This window comes from Telmatherina bonti (genome assembly GCF_933228915.1).
Source record: "Telmatherina bonti genome assembly, chromosome: 17".
Lineage (NCBI taxonomy): Eukaryota > Metazoa > Chordata > Actinopteri > Atheriniformes > Telmatherinidae > Telmatherina > Telmatherina bonti.
In genome coordinates, this window is record NC_136615.1 from 116,835 (window position 1) to 135,928 (window position 19,094).

Here is a 19,094-nt window from a genome sequence, read left to right on the forward strand (position 1 = left end):
CAGAGCACAGCACATGATGTGAAAGGACCAATAACCTGGTGGCTAAGTCCACTGCATGTCAGTCATTTCAGTTTACTAAATGACAGGCAAAAGGTAGGACTTGAACGACATTTATTCTGTCTGTAATCTATCCATCCGTCTGTCCATCCATCTATCTTTCATCCATCAATCATACATCTATCCATTTAGCTATCTATCTTTCCATCTATTCAGCCATCCATCCATCCATCTATTCATACATCCATCCATCTATCTTTCCATCCATCAATCTATCCATCTACCCATCCATCCATTTATCTTTCCATCCATCTGTCCATCCATGTCCATCTATCTTTCCAATCCATCCACTCATATCTAACCATCTATCCATCCATTATCCATCCATCTGTCCATCTGTCATTTTATCCATCTATCCATCTTTCCATCTATTCAGCTATCCAGCTATGATCCATCTATCCATCCATCCATATATATTTCCATCCATTTATCCATCCATCTGTCATCTATCTTTCCATCCATCCATTTGTCTTTCTATCTTTCCATCACACATAGAAATTGCCTCGTAACATCAATTTGTGTGTTCCAACATTGTAAAAAGAGATTTAAGCTCAGCAGGGTTTCCTAGTTCACATTAAACAGATCCCTGGAGCTGAGACCCAGTTACCAGTTGCTAAACATTTATCTGGCCAATTTCTAAGTGCAATAATCATGCGAAGGTAGCCTCAGTCAACCAGTGTGGCTGACAAAGCAAGCTCAGGTCACAGAAGTCGCTTGTCTGGGTTGAAAAGTCAGAGGAAGTGGGGTAGACACTAGGAAGGTTTGATGTGGTTAGATGCTAGACTAGTACCTTTGCCAGCCGGCTTAATCAGGCTACTGCAGTTTCCAGCTGTGGCCCAACCCAAAGGATAGAGAGCCAGCCTGGGACTGAGTGAGTGGTCCATCCCTCCACGCACAATCTGTTGCACACGCATGAGTGTCAGCCAGGATTGGTTACAGTTAGGGTAACCCTAAACAGCCCAGATACCAGAGGTAAGGGACATCGAAGACTTGGAACAGTTCGGCTATTTGGAGCAAATGATAATGAAGTTGATGGTTTCTCAGAACATTATGACTGTTTCCTTAGTAAGTAGACTTATGAGCTATAAAGGACTACCTGGGTCTGGATTACACTTTCTATATTACTGAATTGATATTAAGCTATATCAGGGGTGGGCAACTCCAGTCCTCAAGGGCCGCTGTCCTACTCATGTTGGGAGTTTCCCTGCTGCAACTAATCAACTTTTGGGGCGCAGCCAATCGTTCAGCCGGAGAATCTGGTGTACAGGATCATTGTCATCCAGGCAAAAGTGGGTCAATCCACAATACGAAAAAGATCTGAGCAACAACAAGCAGCTGTCCAATCGAGGGAAGGCCCACCTACATACACCTGAGCTATGCCGAGTGACGACCAGAGGGAGAAAAAAAACCAACGGCAATGATCCATACATGGAGTTTCATGCTTGTTGATGGAGAAGAGAAGACCAGTCACCAAACCTGATCCTATTACCTGTGTCAGGAGCCAAGGGGTATAACCAAGAGCATTGCTTCAATAGCCTCAGCTGAGTCGGGCTGTTGAGGAAGTATTGAATAGGGGAGAAACAACCCATGTGTTGTGTTACGAGGTCATGGTGAAATCAGAGAACCTGAGCTGCAACGAGGAAGGAAGGTTCTGAATAAGGTTAAATTGGTGGGCTGTCACCTTCAGCCGATCACAGTAAAAAGAGTCAGACAAAAGTTGTACAAGGAGCCTACTAACTAAAAGGGCCAAAGCTGGCATGTTGCCAGCCATACCATCTTTTGCTGCATGTTGAGAAAAGAGTCTGTCTGGGCTGGGGCTTGGAGATCCAGCCACAAACACCTGGATAGAATCCAGTTGTCTCTCGGTGAGAGAGAAAAAGGGGGAGAAATAATTAAGGAGCCACAAGGAGTGGCACACTTGAGACTATGGTCATAATTGCATGCAGTAATGAAAATTATATGCAAGGAATGATACAATGATAATCATTATGAAACATGGATGCAGAACGGAAATCACCCAAATGCTTGAGGTCATATGATTTGGCAAAGCTCTGTCCGGGAAAGAGTGTGTACTTTCATCTACACACATTTACACACACACACACACACACACATTTAACTGTGTGTGTGTTAGCAAGAAGGAAGGAGGAGGTGTGTATTGGTGGGATAAGAAGAATGGACAGGGAGGGAGTCGGCACTTCTCTGCCCGGTTCAGCGTTTCCTCCTGATCTGTAATTATGAAAAATAAATCATCTTTCTATATGCAAGAGTGTCTTTCTATCTGTGCTTCAGTACAAGGCGTGAACATGATGGGAATAGAGTCTCTCTAGGTCTGTATATAGTGCGGGATAAATCTTCCACTCTTAAAACCCCTTCTGATTAGAGGAATAAACTATTTTTCTACTCTGCCAAATAATCTCAGTTTTGTCTTCATGTACTTTTAGAAAATTCTCTAATCCAGGAGTTTATTTGCTCCAAACTCAGTAAGTCTGCTGGACCATGGTCATCTGGTGACAAAGACACAGAGTTGTGTATTGTCTGCATAACTGTGATAATTGATGTTGTATTATTTGACCCAAAAGGAGCAGATAGAAATTGGCCAGAGGTCTGAGGACTGACCCCTGTGAGACTCCACGGGTTATGGCAGCTCGCTCAGATTCATGGTTGCTGATCAAACTAAATAACACTCTTGTTAAAGAGCTCCCCATGCAGCTCAGGATGAAGGACTGAATCAAAGGGAAGTTTCTGTGAAATCTGTTTGTTTCTTTAAAAAGTCTCATTTTTCATGAACTGTCTTGTATGAATGCTGAATTCTGCGATCGACTTCCATCCTTTTAAATTGTACCTGATGCTTGTAAACTGCTGGGATCAGCTCTAGCTTTCCAGAGCCCCTGAAATGGACTGTCTAAAAACCAGTACATGTTCTGAAAAAGCAGTCCATGAACAAAACTTGCCCTAAACCTTTTAAAAAATGTGAGATTTCTTCTAAACTTCCTTTTATAAATTGTCTGATTTTACACTGCACACTTTTTTTTTTTTTTTTAACCTGTCCTGTCCAGCATCTCAGCATACAGAACAGCAATCTGCGTGCCATATTTTTGGCAGACAGATTTGCTCTGTCAAGGGAGACATCTCATGTATACAGCTGCCCTTGATAATCTGAATATTTTTATTATTATTATCATTTTTTTATTTTTTTAAATTAATTTATTTTTTCCTTTTTTCATTTTGCAATCATCGTCAGTCTTGATATAGCCGAGCTGGACCTGGCAGGGAAAGAGGAAATGAAAGGAGGAAAAAGAGAGACAGAAAAGAAAGGCGTGTCTAAGTTGCTAAAGTTACAATATTTGCAAAACAATATAAATTGCTGAAAAAATACAACAAGACAAAAGTAGGATAGTGACAATATTCAAAATCAGACAAAAAAATAAACCCTAACCCACCCACCGCCTCCCATTCATCTCCCCCCAGTGATAGCCGGAGGACTGCAGGCCCCAGACCTGAACTCTCTGCATTCACCCCCCCCATGCAGCCAACCGGAGACCCTGCCGGCCCCCTCATGCGGCCCAGATATCGCCCAGGACAGAGGGTCCCCCGCAGCGCCCCGTCCCCAACCCCCAGGCCAGCACCAGGCCCGCCCTCCGCAAACCCTAAATGTATATTGGTGTCTATGTTGCCATTAAAATTTAGTGGGGCAGGTGGTCGCCGGGGTCCATCGGAAGATGCCCCTTAGGGTTCCCGGGACTACTGACTTCACCCCCCCCCACCGTGCCCTATATGCTGTATGTATGATGTCGGGTGGCGGAAGAGGAGGGGGGCATGGGGAGGGGCACAACCAGGGGAGAAGGACTCCTCCCCTGGGCGACCAACTCCTCAGCTGGGCACAGTAGGTGCCCCCACCTCACCGGGACAGCCCCAGGGCAGAAGGGCAAGTCCTGGCCTGCCAGGCGTTGCAGGAGGCAGCACCCCGGTCGTCCCCCCATCCCCGGCAGCCCAGCGCCAGCACTCAAGGGGCCGGAGAGTCCCCGGTTCCCACCCAGACATCCATCCAGGTCCGGGGCCCGGTGCCACCAGCAACGCCAAGACTGCCGCCGATGGGAGGAGACAGAGCCAGAGGGAGGATCTCCTCCGCCATGGACATGGCAGTAACTTCCATAGTTATGTCGATGATACGTAGCTTTACGTGGCCATGTCTCTTGATGACACTTGCTGTATAGACGACCTTTTAAAATATATTGTAGATAGCAGGACATCTCCTCCCTGAGCCATCACCTTTTCATGGTGGAGGGTTTGTGTGTCTCGAAAATCCTAGCAGCTATGTTGTCGGGGGCTTTATGCCCCTGGTAGGGTCACCCATGGCAAACAGGTGTCTAGGGGAGGGACCAGACCAAGCACGGCTCATCGACCCCTATGATGATGACAAACCCGGGCATACATATGTTCCCTTGCCCGGACACGGGTTACAAGGACCCCCACTCTGGAGTCAGGCCTGGGGGTGGGGTATGATAGTGAGGGTCTGGTGGCCGGGCCTTTGCTCAGAATGTGACTGTACTGAGGGATTACTATGAACCAAAGCCTTTGGTCATAGCTGAATGTTTCAGGTACCATAAGTGTGTCCAGAAAAGCAACCAGTCAGCTACGGAATATGCCACCGAATCACGTCAGCTTCCTGCAAAGTGTGATTTCGGGGACAGATTGGATAAAGCTCTATGTGACGGATTTGTCAGCGGAGTCAGTTCCAAGGCATGCCAGCGCAAACTGCTCTCGGAGGATAGACTGACTTTTGCTAGAGTTGTGGAACTTGCGGTCAATATGCAGACTGCCCACTGAGATGTGCAGCAACTGCGGAAAGGCGATGATGTCACCGCTTCAGTGCACAAGGTAACGGGGACACAGTACCTAGCACTTGCCTTCGAAGCATGCAGGTTGCTACAGGTGTAACGGCAAGAATTATGGCGCCACCAACTGCTACAACAAGACTGTGAAGTGCCATTAGTGTGATAAAGTGGGTCACATTCAGAAAGTGTGTAAAGCCGGGGACTCAGTGCGAGGGAAACCCGAGAAAAAGGGGAAGGACAGTGAACGGCAAAAAGGCAAGATGACAGGCTGTGTAAAAGCTGACAAAATAGAGGATGAAGTAGCCATGTTTTCTGTGTTTAGTGCAAGTGGTGCTGGCCGACAGCCATATCAGGCAAACTTTTGCATAAATGGACAGAAACTGCTGATGGAAATTGACACCTGAGCGGGAGTCAGCATAATTTCAGAAGACGTGTCATTCTCGCACGTTCCACTTGAGAGCAGCAGTGTGGCATTAAAGGACTACTCAGGAGAAACCATCCCAGTGAAGGGTCAGTTCATAGCAAGGGTGACTTGTGAAAATCAGACTGCTGACCTACCACTAATAGTAGTGGAAAAGGGGGGAACCTTCACTGTGTGAGCGGGAATGGCTGGAAAAGATCAGGTTAAACTGGGAAATGGTCAGAAAAGTCACAGAAAGCACAGTCCAACCAATCCCAAAGTCAATCCAAGATGTGCTTGCTAAATATGATGTTTTCAGGGATGAGTTGAGAACTGTAAAGGGAATTAAAGCAAATAATCTCTGTTAAGCCTGATGCAGTTCCCAAGTTCCACAAAGCACGGGTCCTGCCATTTGCAATGAAGGAAGAGGTAGAGAAAGAGCTGCAATGCCTGGAGAAGGATGGCATCATCACCCCTGTAAAACACAGTGAATGGGCTGCTCCAGTGGTTCCAGTACACAAGTGGGATGGGGGACTCCATTTGTGTGGCGACAACAAAGTAACTGTGAACCAAGTTACAAACACTGAAATGTATCCACTGCCACGCATTGAGGAAGTACTGGCAGCATTATGCGGTGGAAGGATATTTGCAAAAATAGACTTAGCAGCAGCCTACCAACAGGTCCTCTTAGATGAGGAATCTAAAAAGTACACTATAGTGAATACACATAAGGGACTGTTTACAACCGGCTCTGCTTTGGTATCACTCTGCTGTCAGTATCTTCCAGAGGATCATGGACAACTTGATGAAGGATCTCAAGGTTGTGGTCTACCTGGACAACTTGCTGGTGGTGGGTAGGGATGAAGCTGAGCATTTACTGAACCTGAACGCAAATCGAGTACCTGGGCCACGTACTGGATGGAAAAGGAGTCTACCCCTCCAAAGACAAGGTCAGAGCCATACATGATGCCCCAGCACCCACAAGCACCAAGGAACTCAGAGCTTTCCTGGGGTTAGTGAACTATTACGGGCGTTTTGTACCACAGCAAAGCACGGTTTTAGCCCCACTCTACAGATTGCTAAAAGAGCAAACAAAATGGAGATGGGAAGAGGCAGAACAGGGTGCTTTTGACAGGTGCAAAGAACTGTTAACAAATGACAACGTGTTAATCCACTATTACCCAAGCCTGCCACTCTCTCTGGCGTGTGATGCTTCTGCATATGGGATTGGAAACCATAATTCAGCACACTACAGCAGACGGGCAAGAACATCCAATAGCCTATGCTTCTTGAACATCCTCGCCAGCAGAGAAAATAGAGAAAAAAAAACTCCCAGACTGAAAAAGAGGTGTTGAGCCTGGTGTATGGTGTGAAAAAGTTCCATCAGTATCTGTGGGGGCGGAAATTCAGCTTGATCACTGACCACAAGCCACTGTTGGCGCTGTTTGGAGAGTGTAAAGGGTTTCCAACAATGGCAGCAGCACGCATCCAGAGATGGGCCATCATTCTGTCTGCATATGATTATTTCATAACTTACCGCCAGTCTGAGGTGCACAGCAATGCAGATGGGCTGTCTTGTGTCCCACTGCCTGAGACTACGGACACAGGTACAGTAACCGCTTGCATAAATATGTTAAGATGAAAACAATTGCATGGACGTAAAGACTGTCTGCAAGCAGTGCGCCACATGCGAGCTGGACCAGCGCATGCCACGCCAGATCCCCCTACACCCATGGGAATTTCCGGGAGAGGTGTGGAGAAGGCTTCACATTTACTTTGCAGGGCCATTTATGGGTCACATGTTTATGATAGTGGTTGATGCATACTCAAAGTGGCTGGAGATTTTTGAGATGTCAGAAATAACATCCTCCGTGACCATTTCAAAGCTTAAAAGGCTTTGTGCAACATATGGAATACCAGAGCACATTGTTACGGACAATGCAACAACGTTCACGTCAAGTGAGTTTCAGCAGTTTGTGAAAAGAAATGGCATCCTACACACAACGGGGCGCCAAGGCATCCGGCTACGAATGGCTTGGCTGAGAGGTGTGTTGCCACGTTCAAAGCCGGCATGAAAAAGCTTGCTTGAGAGGACATGAGTGTAGAGGACACAATCTCACACTTCCTACTGCACATCTCCCAACAGTGCAACTGGAGAGTCACCAGCAGACTTGCACCTGAAGAGGCATGTGCGTACCGGTTGGACTTCCTAAAGCCAAGCATCGCCGGGAGAGTACGGCGGCAGCATCAGCAGGAGGAGGAGCATGACAGACGGGCTGCTGAGAGACAATTTGATGTAGATGACTGTGTACTTGTGCAACACGGGGGGAGAAACCCAGATGGATCTCTGGGGTGGTAACGCAGCGGACTGGTCCTGTGTCATATCGAGTGCAAGGAGAGACAATGGACCAGATGTACAGGCATCACGGAGACCAGCTGAGACCTCGCCACTCTCAGGGCATTTCAGATCCAGACCCTGAACGTGGAACGCTAACCAGCTGAGCAGGAAAGTGACTTGGGTGAGCCAGGGTCTGTAACACCTGTGGCGCCGGCTGCTGAGTTAGACCAGTCTAGCTCTGAAACTGTGACTTTGAGACGCTCAAGGCACGCAGTATGGCTGCCATTGTGTTACAGAGAATAAATATGATACTGAGTAGCGTTCTTGTTAAAAGAGAATTGAGTTTATTGTTTCAGCTATTTAAGAGTTATTTAGTGGTAGCTGAAAGTTCTGTTGAAACAGTTTCCTTTTTTTATGAAGAAAAGCCATATCAACATCAGGAATTTGTTTTGGGGTTGATGATTGTATTGAGAAGTATTTTTGTACACTGTAGGGGAGGCTATTTCTGACCTAATAGGGGAGGTAATGTGGTGTATTATACATTATACAGCAGCCACCTGTTTTCTAGTTTGACCTCACTGACTTGCCGTATACTCAGTTATTGGAGCCACTGCGCATGTCCCCCCGCCCTCCATGAGAAAATAGGAAGTGTGTTTCTTTTTGTATTGTGGTTATGCTGTCTTCTCCCTCAGATATACAAAGTGGTGAAATGTGTGCTTCGCCTCGTTATTCAAATACGCCCCGCATATTGAGCAGGATTTAACTCTGTGTTTGTGATACAACTCCTTCTACATTTCTGAAGTGTTTCTGTGTCACAGATAAGTAGGCAACGCACGATAAGACTACTGTCGTCCCCCCATGAACACATTAGCAAGGTTAAGCCACATCATAATCATATTCAGTCTTTTAAAATGAAATTTACCTAAAAGTTACCTAAAAGGCTATAGCAATAACAGAAACTTCACTGTTTGCAGGCAGCTTAAGACTACTGGTGGTTTCTCTCCGCCTTTTGTGTTTGACATAAGCTATATTGGCTCTGAATGGGCTGTTTTAACCAAGTCAGTGTGGTTTGAGTAATTTTATTGTCATGTTCTAGCCTGTCTGAACGTTAAGAGATCAAGCTTTTTTCACCGGTGACTGACCCCCATATTCCTTCTACCTCACCACCCCATATTACAAGTTTTCCATTGGTAAACTTGGGGGCTTTCATTATGAAACAGGTAACCTTACAACAAATGCTACGTGGTTTAAGCGGCAAATTGCGTTGGACTACTTGGTTACGAGACGACTACAAGCTGGCATGTAAGTTAACTTAGCTACTAAATTAAAGCACTAGTAGTGTTTGCCGAAGGTAAAATGTCAACAACCGGAGCCTTTTGGTGTTATGTTGTAATGTGCAGTAGAGCTGTTGTAATCAACTTGAAAGCAGGTGTTAGCGGCAGATGCTAACTGCTACCGCTAGCCGAAGTTGGCATTGAGCTAGATCGGTACAACAGCCCTCATACTTGTTACCAGTCGAGGCTTTAGTTGTTAGTGACGGTCGTATATCAGTCCGTGGTTCCAGGATTTTATTACCTTAACTTAAATGCCAGTGTTGTTTTTGTCTTTTACTTTTATTTATTGTACAATGCTTTGCTAAGGAGCTTTAGGCTTAGTCTTAAAGTGTGACATAGACAGTCCCAATGAGGAGCTATTGTGGTTCTGAAATGTTGAGCTGTCGTTGAAGATTAGAAATAGGTATTACCACACTTCACCTGTGAATTTAATTTTGAGTTACAGCGGCAGATATCAGTTATCAACTGAAGTGAACATAAAAACAACAACAATATGCCTCTAAAGTTAATTTTCTCTGTAAGAGAAGTTTCCCACATTATTTGCTGTGAATTTATGGTTTCAGGTCCAGCTATGACATTGTATTTTAGATTAGATTAGATTCAACTTTATTGTCATTACACACGTACAAGTGCAATGCAACGAAATGCAGTTGGTATCCAACCAGAGTGCAATAAGCAACAAGTATATATTATTTGCAATATGTACAAGTATTTTACAGCTGTGGCATGGAGTGATTGTCACAGTATACTGATTTTGAGAGCTATGAGCATTAAATACAGATGAGTATAGGCTTTAAATATGCATCCAGTGTTGGCAGACGCTATTAACATAATTACAGATGATAAAGTATAAGACCTGTACATACCATCAGTGGAATTGGATATTAAATAGTATAATAATAATAATAATAATAATGAGCAGCAGGCTAACTAAGTAAACAGTGAAGTAAAATTCAGTGCATAGTATTCAGTCAGTTTGGGGTGGTGTGATGAGATGTGGGGTGCTATGAGGTAAGTTGGTGGGGGGGGGGCAAAGTTCAGCAGGGAGACAACCCTGGGGAAGAAGCTGTTCCTCAGCCTGCTTGTTTTGGTCCTGAGGCTCCTGAAGCGCTTACCAGACGGCAAGAGTGCAAATAGTCCATGTGCAGGGTGGGAGGAGTCTTTGAGGATGTGGCGAGCTCGCTGCAGACAGCGCTTCCTCTGGACATCCTCAAAGGCTGGAAGTGGAGTCCCTGTGTTGTCACTGATGAGGCCAATCACGTGGTGTCTTCAGCAAACTTGATGGAGTTGGATCCATGTACAGGCTTGCTGTCGTGGGTGAAGAGGGAGTACAGGAATGGGCTCAACACGCAGCCCTGTTGTACGCCTGTGTTGAGATTGATGGTGGTGGAGCAGATATTGCCTGACCTTACATGCTGGGGCCTGTCAGTCAGAAAGTCCTGTATCCAGAAGCAGAGGGGAGTGGTGATGCCCAGGTCTCCAAGTTTAGAGGTTAACTTTGAGGGTCTGATAGTGTTGAATGCTGAGCTGAAGTCCACAAACGGCATCGGTGCGTATGTGTTGGTGTTATCCAGATGTGTGAGCACAGAGTGCAGCGCTGTGGAGACGACATCTTCTGTACTCCTACTGCTGCGGTGGGCAAACTGATGTGAGTCCCGTGTGGGTGGGACGCAGCTCTTCAGATGCGACAGAACTAGCCACTCAAAGCACTTCATCACAGTGGGTGTGAGTGCAACTGGCCGGTAGTCATTCAGGCATGCTGGGCTGGAGTGTTTCAGTACCGGTACATTGGAGGTGGATTTGAGGCATGTTGGCACCACTGCTTCAGAGAGGGACAGGTTGAAAATGTCCGTGAAAACCCCTGTAAGCTGGTCTGCACATGCTTTGAGCACACGACCAGGGATGCCATCTGGGCCAGCAGCCTTGTGTGCATTTATCTGTTTCAGTGTGGTGAAGACGTCTGCAGTGGTGAGGATGAGGGGCTGGTGGTCTGTTAGGAATCTGGTATTGTTGGCTGCTTCATCCATATCAAAACGAGCATAGAAGTCATTTAGCTAATTTAGAAATGACGCGTCCTTGTTGTTCATGGAGGAGTGGCCTGGTTTGTAGTCACTGATGACCTGGATGCCCTGCCACATGCGTCTGGAGTTGGAGTTGGAGAAGTGCTCCTCTACCTTCAGCTTGTAGCAGTGCTTGGCCCTTTTGATCCCCCTCCTCAGGTTAGCCCTGGATGTGCTGCAGGCTTGAGCATCACCTGATCTGAAGGCGGTGTTTTGGGCCTTCAACAGGAGTCGTACCTCCTTGTTCATCCATGGTCTCTGATTTGGATATGTGGTGATCTGTTTCTGCATTGTGACACTGTTGATGGTGGTGTTGATATAGTCCAGCACAGAGAAGCTGTAGGATTCGATGTCTGTGTGTAAGAGCCACTGGTAGCCAGAGCAGCAAACATACTCCAGTTTGTGTGTTGGAACCTGTCCTGCAGCACAGACTCTCACACTTTCTCTAAGGTTTTACTATGCTGTGCACAGATAAAGTCAGTATAACTTTTGTCTAAAGAAACAAAAAGTTTGTTCATATTCTTTCAAAGAAGAATAAACGAATTGATGCCCTGTATCTGCATTTAATACAGAAAAAACACATGGAAAGTTGCCATTTTGTGGACCTAAGGCATGGTTAGCTGTAACACTGCAAGGCACTGATCAGTTTTAAAGCAGTACAGCAGAACTTATCCACTTTGTGATGGATTTGAAAGTTTACTTTGTACACTATGGAATCTTTTGGGGTGCCCCCCAGCGCAATCAGTAAAGTATTGTTTTGTTTACTTGGATTGAGGGCATTAAGGTCATGGTGATGACTGGCATGAAAGTGGGTTTAAAGGAAGTGTATCTGTACATAACACACCAATAATTAACCTGTTAACATATTTATAATGTTTTTCTCTTTTTCTGTTTTTGTAATAATCATGTTGCAATATTTCAGGTCCTGATTAGTGTGAGAGTCCCGATTCATGATTCCTCCCATCTGCGCCATAATGCTGTACTCAAAACAGGTGTGATCACAACTAGCTACTTTTATTCCTGTGAACTGAGTTGCCAGTATTTTTATTTTAAGAAACATTTATCAGGTGACATGTTAATTCTCTCGCTCGCGTTGTGAATAGCTTTTTTTTTGTTTCGTTTTGTAGTTCTCTTTTAAACAAGTTATGAATTACATTAATTCATGGATCCTATTAACATGATGAATTTCAGATCCTGGGTGTGATAGCCGTTTCCTAACTTGATGGTGTGGTAAAGACAGCACTGCTGAGCTTGCCTGTGGTATGTCAACAGTCAGCCTTTTCCTTCTTAAAACTGTTATATAAATAGAGTTTCCTTTACCAATGTATCCTTTGTGTTTTTTGTTTGCTTTTTGCCCCCTCCCTCTTGCCCTCCCAGATTTGAATGTGGCAGTGTAAAGGTTGCAATTCAAAGACCTCAACCTGAGGCCAGTGCTTAAACATTACAGATTAAAACATCCACATTATGGCCGCAGGCACCCATATCCTTGCTCATATAGTAGTTTTCCATGTACATCCAAGTCATGGAATGCACTCAGGTCACATCTGTGTAGAGTCCACACTAGAGAAACATTACAGCAAACCTTGACATTGGTGACATTCAGCTGTTATGTTTGTGGGTTCTCTGAAGTTGCCTCTGAAAGAGTATTTCACTCATAAATTTGCATCTCAAAGCCAATGAACCTGTCCCCTGCATGTTCAAGGGTTGTACATTTAGGACAAATATTTATGGGACATTTAAATCACAAAAATAGAAAGCACCTTGGTTGTTCTTACAGTGACTTTAAACCTGGAATAGTTGCAGAGACAGTTTTGAAAGCTCAAGTGTTTCAGTTGAACATGGAGACTATGAAGAATCAGAAGAAGCCCAGCTTGAAGTGCAGTCTAATTTTCAGAGAGACTGCTCAGAAAATCTTAAGAAGACGATAGAAGAAAAACTTGCAGCAGTCTTGCTAAAGCTGGAAAACATACTCCATGTTCCTAGTAATGCAGTTGATGAACTTTTACAGGACTTTCACCTCCTAATGTGTTCTGCATCCCAGACTACATTAAATGCCATTGTTTCAGATTTTTGCAATAAGCATAATGTCACTCTTGATGCAAAAGAAATTGAGGAACTGGTCTCTGCCTTCTGTCTTGATAGTCCCTTGACCAAAGCAATTGGTGATCAGGGCCAACTCGGCACTGCCTTTAAATGGAAACAGTACTTTCAAAGACAAGTTCCAAGTAGTTGAACCAGTTGAATATGTTTTGGATAAGGGCTACAATCATACCTACCAATATGTACCATTACTGCAGTCATTGCAGCAACTCCTTAGCAAAGATGGTATAATTGACGATGTAGTTGAAAACTACAGTGTTCACCAAAATAAAACATCACAACAAGAACACAAGTCATTTCAGGATGGAGAGTTTTTCAAACAAAATGAGTTCCTATCTTCAGGGGAGTTGAGAATAAGTGTGACCCTTTATGTTGATGAGTTTGAGGTGTGCAATGCTCTGGGCACTTCCAGAAAGAAGCATAAACATTGCGCCATGTACTGGATTTTGAACAACTTACTCCCAGGCCAGCACTCCTCTTTGTCATCCATCTACTTGGCAGTACAGTGTAAAAGTAGCTACATCAAGGAATACGGATATGGTAAAGTGCTTCAACCTCCTTCACGTGATCTGGTTGCCTTGGAAGAGCATGATGTGTTTGTCCCACACATTGGAAAAAATATTAAAAGGCACAGTGCAGTGTGTAGCTGCCGACAATCTGGGTGCCCATGGAATTGCGGGCTTTGTGGAAAGTTTTTCAGGAGAGTATGTTTGTCAATTTTGCATGGGGCGTTTCAGGGATTTTCAGATCAAGCAGGTTCTGTCGGGTGAGTTTAGTCTTAGATCCAAAGACGAACACAAAGAACATGTCAAATATGCGTTAGAAAGTGGAAAGCCTTGTGTTGGAATGAAAAGTTGGAGTGCTGACAGAAAATCTTTCTCATTTTGATGTAACAACTGGATATCCACCTGATGTACTCCACGATCTGTTGGAAGGTCTTGTTCCAGTTGAACTTGCACAGTGCCTGGGTGTGTTGATATCAAAACAATACCTCTCTTTGGACACTTTAAATAAGGTCATTCGCAGTTTCCCCCTACAAAGGAGAAGATAAAACAAAGTACCCCCATGTTCCGCCACAAAAACCTTTAAGCCAAAAGAGCATAAGTGGCAATGCAGCTGAAAATTGGATTCCTCATAAGATTGCTGTCTTTCATGTCTGGAGATGTTATACCTGATGGTGAACTAGTGGGGGAGATAATTCTGTATTTAAAGGATATAGTGGAACTTGCTGCTTCCCAGATCCATACAGAAGAATCCATTGGATATCTTCAGTTCAAAATATCTGATCACAGACAGAAATATTAAGAAGCATTTCCCAACCAAAAACCACTCCCGAAGCATCGCTTCATAGAGCATTACCCTTACATGACCCGAGGTTTTGGTCCTCTAGTCGGGGTTTGGACCATGAGGTTTGAGGGCAAACAGTTTTTTGTCGGAAGTTGCCCATCACACCAAGTATTTCAAGAATGTTGCTTTAACGGTGCGTCAAAAATCCTCAAAGCGCTGAACACTCGATGCTGGTCACTAAACTGTCATTTTTTGTGTCCAACGCCCATAACGCTCCTGATACTCCTGATGCTCGCTCCTGTCAAGCGGCAAACGCGGCGGAAAAGAGAGGAGGAAAGGCGGAGCTTTCCTTCCGGTCAGTCTGAATGATGGTGGATGCAGTAGAAAGACTATGGTTTTATTTAATAAAAGCTAGAGAACGCTGTCGTAGGGCGTCTCAGCACCGTGTCTGGGTTCACCAGATAAATCATAGGCGTATTCCAGTAGCTGCGAGCTGATAGCTCTGATTGGTTGATGCCCTGCATCAAGTGGCCAAAGTTCACATTTTCCATTTCTGGCTTTTGACGCTGATGCTCAAAACACTCACAATGCAACGTGAGAAAGCTCACCGCCTCCTTGATGCACCTCCACATAGAATTTACATGTAAACCTGTCGCTCTTGATGCTAAAAACGCGTTTGGTCTGAACACACCGTAACACTGTCAAGAAAACACCAGATGGTGATTGCCTATCACTTACACTTATCACATCCCCAGAAACCTGGAGTTGAAGTATCAAGTGTATCGAGAGTCCCTGTTGAGGTGCTAAAAGATTATGTATCATTGCCTTTTCAGCAGATGTACCCAAACATGGCAGAAGTAAACATGGCTAACAGTGCAGATTGCAAGGGGATCAATTATAGAAAGGGAATGATTGTCATTTGTGGATTTACAGATGGGCTACCTGAATTTGGAGGAAAAAAAAAGGATATGTGTACTCCAGGATTCACTGAATTTCATTGGGAAGATGTTCTCAGCTTGGTTTAGGGATCACTACTGGGCCTTTGAACTGCAACCATGTCCAACTGGCACAATGTCCCTGATAACACATGATCAACTGGCAGAGAAGTTAGACTGGTTATGTTTAAAAGATATCCATACATTAAAAGCACATGTTGAATATATGAGTAAATGGCTATATTCAATAGCCTACTAAATGTTCACTTTATTCTCACGAGCGTGAGCACCTAATGCTAACCCGTCAACTCTTTCCCATTGACTGTTTACTAACTGGTTTCTGTGCATGCACTAACTCCATGTCACTGGTAGGGTTGGGCAATATTTTGACATATTGATAATGGTATACGAGACTGGATATCATCTGTGAATTTGGTTATTGAAATATCAGAATATGGCATAAGTGTCGCACAGCTTGACCAACACACTGCGCAGCTCATCAAAGTGTTCAAGAAAGGCGGCTCTGCAGGGGCCACAATTGGCAGGATTTTGGTCCCAATCACACAAGTATGTTTTGCAATTGGTAGTGAGTAATATCTAATGATAATTTGATGTTGGCTAGTCAGTATTGACAAGTATACTGACAAGTTAACAGTCAGAATCTCTGTTTTTTCTCTTTAGAAGGAAACTGTTGAAAAGAGGCCGGGAGTGCATCCTCAGGGTGCTCTGTGTCTATCTGAACAAAGACCTGAATATTCTTTTCAAGGAATACCTGGTTGGTCATTTTTATCGTTTATTTTCAACCTGTAACAAATCAGTTTCAGTTTTAACCTCTGTGAGGGTGTTACCATGGCCACCGATGTCGATGGCTCCTTGGTGCCCTGGGTGTGGCTTCGTTAGTGCTTCATTCTGTTGTAACAATAGCCAACTCTAAGATAAAATAACTCAGGTGACAGATTCATCCTCTAAAAATTTAGATGAAATCAATCGGCACTGTCATCTTATTTTTACACAACTAGCACTTTTTGAAATATCATGCTGTTTTCATTAAATGGAAAACTGAAAAGCAAAAGTCAATCTTTGGAATTCTACAAAATCTGTGATTTCATAGATTGGTTGTGTCCTTTCTTTCTTTGTCCCCTATGAAAAGGATAGTGATGGAACAGGATTGGAATAGTAATCGAGGGTGTTGAAGTTCCACGCAAGCTGGGAGACATCAGTTCTGCATGTGCACTCTTAATGGGTATGATACATGCCCTGAACCTCAGTTATCCTAAGGAACTGAAGACCTTCTTTGAAGTACTTTAAAAGCTCTTCCTTCAGCTGGATGCTGGCAGACTCAACCAAGGTACACATGCTCAAGAACAAACTGTATGAATGAACCAAACAGAGATTTGGTTGTTGAATGTGAATAAAGTGATCATCTGTTAGAAAACAGAGAAGGAGGAAGGGGGGTGGGGGTGGGGGGGATTCACGTTTCTCACTTCAGAAAAATAAACATTTAGAAAAGTTTCAGAAAACTACTACCCTTAGCGAAGTTAATTGAGAGACCATGCAGCACAAAAGTTGTTGACAACTGAGTGCAGACTTAAAAATCCAGCTGCACCCAAAACAACTGCAGAGCAGTTGAAAAAGACCATCTTTCATACTGACAACTTTCAGCCAACATAAGGAACCTTCATTCGGCAGTTCCTGTAGACAAAAGCCACCATACTAGACTAACTTACTGCCAAACTTTCTCTGAGAAAATGTAAACATAGGCTTCCCTGCTCTGCCTACTGTAAATTGTTTTGTCCTATTTTGCCCGCCTCCAACCCAGTGGCAACCGATTAGGATGGAAAATCATAGAAATAGCAAATCTTCTAGCTGAAGTTCTTGTTTGTGTAGATATTTAAACACTTTCATAACCAGTTAAGAAATCCTTGTAGTGGCTGCAACACAAGCTGACATGTAAAAATGGTAAGTCTTTTTCCTCCCACACTACTAGATTAAAGGTTGACAGCAGCATGCGTGTTGCTATAGTTTGACTATTTTGCTGTTTTAAAAAAGATAACTACAAGCCTGTTATATTGTTATACAATAATATTGACAAATTTGGGATGTTTTGTTAGATATTTCATTTATTTATGCTGCATCAAGGTGGTTTATATTTGTCAATGTTGGTAATGCTGGAACACAAGTTGACATGCTGGTTAATATAATTACATTTCAGGGAATTCCCTCCACAATATTAAGTGGCAACAAAGTCTTAAATGAGTATCGGTGAATAAGGGAATAAAAATATGTTGGGTGTACGAAATTCATTTTTGTGGAACCATGACTTAGGTCACACTAATTAGTATAAAATTAATTGGATGAACCTACTTTAATTACTTGAACTTAAATTTATTATTTCACTTCTATGAATAAAATATATGTTTAAAGGATAAATGTAAAATATGTAGCCTGCAAATATATTATTTATGTTCTTATAACATGCCTGAATTTGATTGGAAAGCTTAAATATCTCTTGATGAACAGAAGTAATTTTATCAAGTTGGGTCAATTCACTTTGTGTTAATGTAATACAAGTTCATAAACTTAAAAGCAACAAGGTTATGTCATCAAACATAAAATTTCATGCAACCTGTTGACAAAATAAATGTAATTAAAGTCAATGTTTCATTATTTTGAGTGCAGTCGTTGGTGCCGAAGTGCACAGAGAGGAACTGGTTTTTAAAACAAATCATTGTCTTTTAATCCCTCTGAAGAAGGAAAGAAACAGTTATCTTTGATTATAACCTCGATTTCATATCACACATTAAAACTAGAACGGGGTTCTTTCTGTCAGGGGTCTGGGTTCTCTAAAGTATTTTTCAGGTTCCACCAGAGGGTGCCAGAGGAACCTTTCCAGGAGGGTGATGTTTTGCACACCTGTGGTGAATTAGTGATCAACTCCCCAGCACTATCTCTGGAGCTGACTGCCAGTCCTTCATCGCTTCTGCGTGGAGCCTTGTGGTAAAACCTAAGCCCTCCTGTGATTTCCTGTGTCCTCTACTTTTTGTGAGAAACTTTAAGAATTCTTGTTTATTTTCCCCAGAGAAACTACTTAGATTCTCCTGAGCTCCCTGTGATTTCCCTCCCAGCAGTCAATCCTCTCCAGCAATCACTTCTTCCATACCAACCACCTGGCATTTTTCTTCACTGGCTGTCCTCCAGATCTGATCATCTTGGTGCTGCCTGTCCGCCCTCCATCAAAAGACCCTCACTGGCTCCCACTACCAACACCAGTCCTCTCGGATCACCTGACACCACCCTGATTCACTGCAACTCCAAAACAAGTAGGAAAATCTTCACTTCCCCAGATATTTATCCTATCATTTTGTTATACATCTATCATTGCAGAGAATCCCGTCTTCGGGTCTTCCGGAACCACCTCCCTCATTCTCCAATAAAAACTAATTCTTACACTCCATGTTGCTTGATCTTGCATGTGGATCAAACATCTTCACACCATGACATTTTCACCTCAAACATTTCCAGAGTGAAATGGTTCCCGACTCGGGCCAATCCAGAGACACTGATCCACACTTTTGTCACATGTATAACAGATTGTCATGCTCTTCTTTCTGGTCCTAAAGACTATAAACCCACTTCTACAAAACTACGCTGCTCGTCTGGTGATGAAGACAATGTTCATATCTATAAAAGGAAGCATAAAACTTACATTTTTAGTGAAGCTTTTTGCTAATCATTTTGAGGTAGT

The 19,094-nt window shown here is 43.6% G+C and overlaps 1 protein-coding gene across 1 annotated transcript in view; it reads right to left on the reverse strand.

Moving 5' to 3' along the window:
- LOC306768564 (multidrug resistance-associated protein 1-like) overlaps positions 1 to 19,094 on the reverse strand; it is a gene marked incomplete at both ends in the record, with an annotated part of 243,670 nt that overhangs the window by 65,009 nt on the left and 159,567 nt on the right. The window lies entirely within an intron of this gene.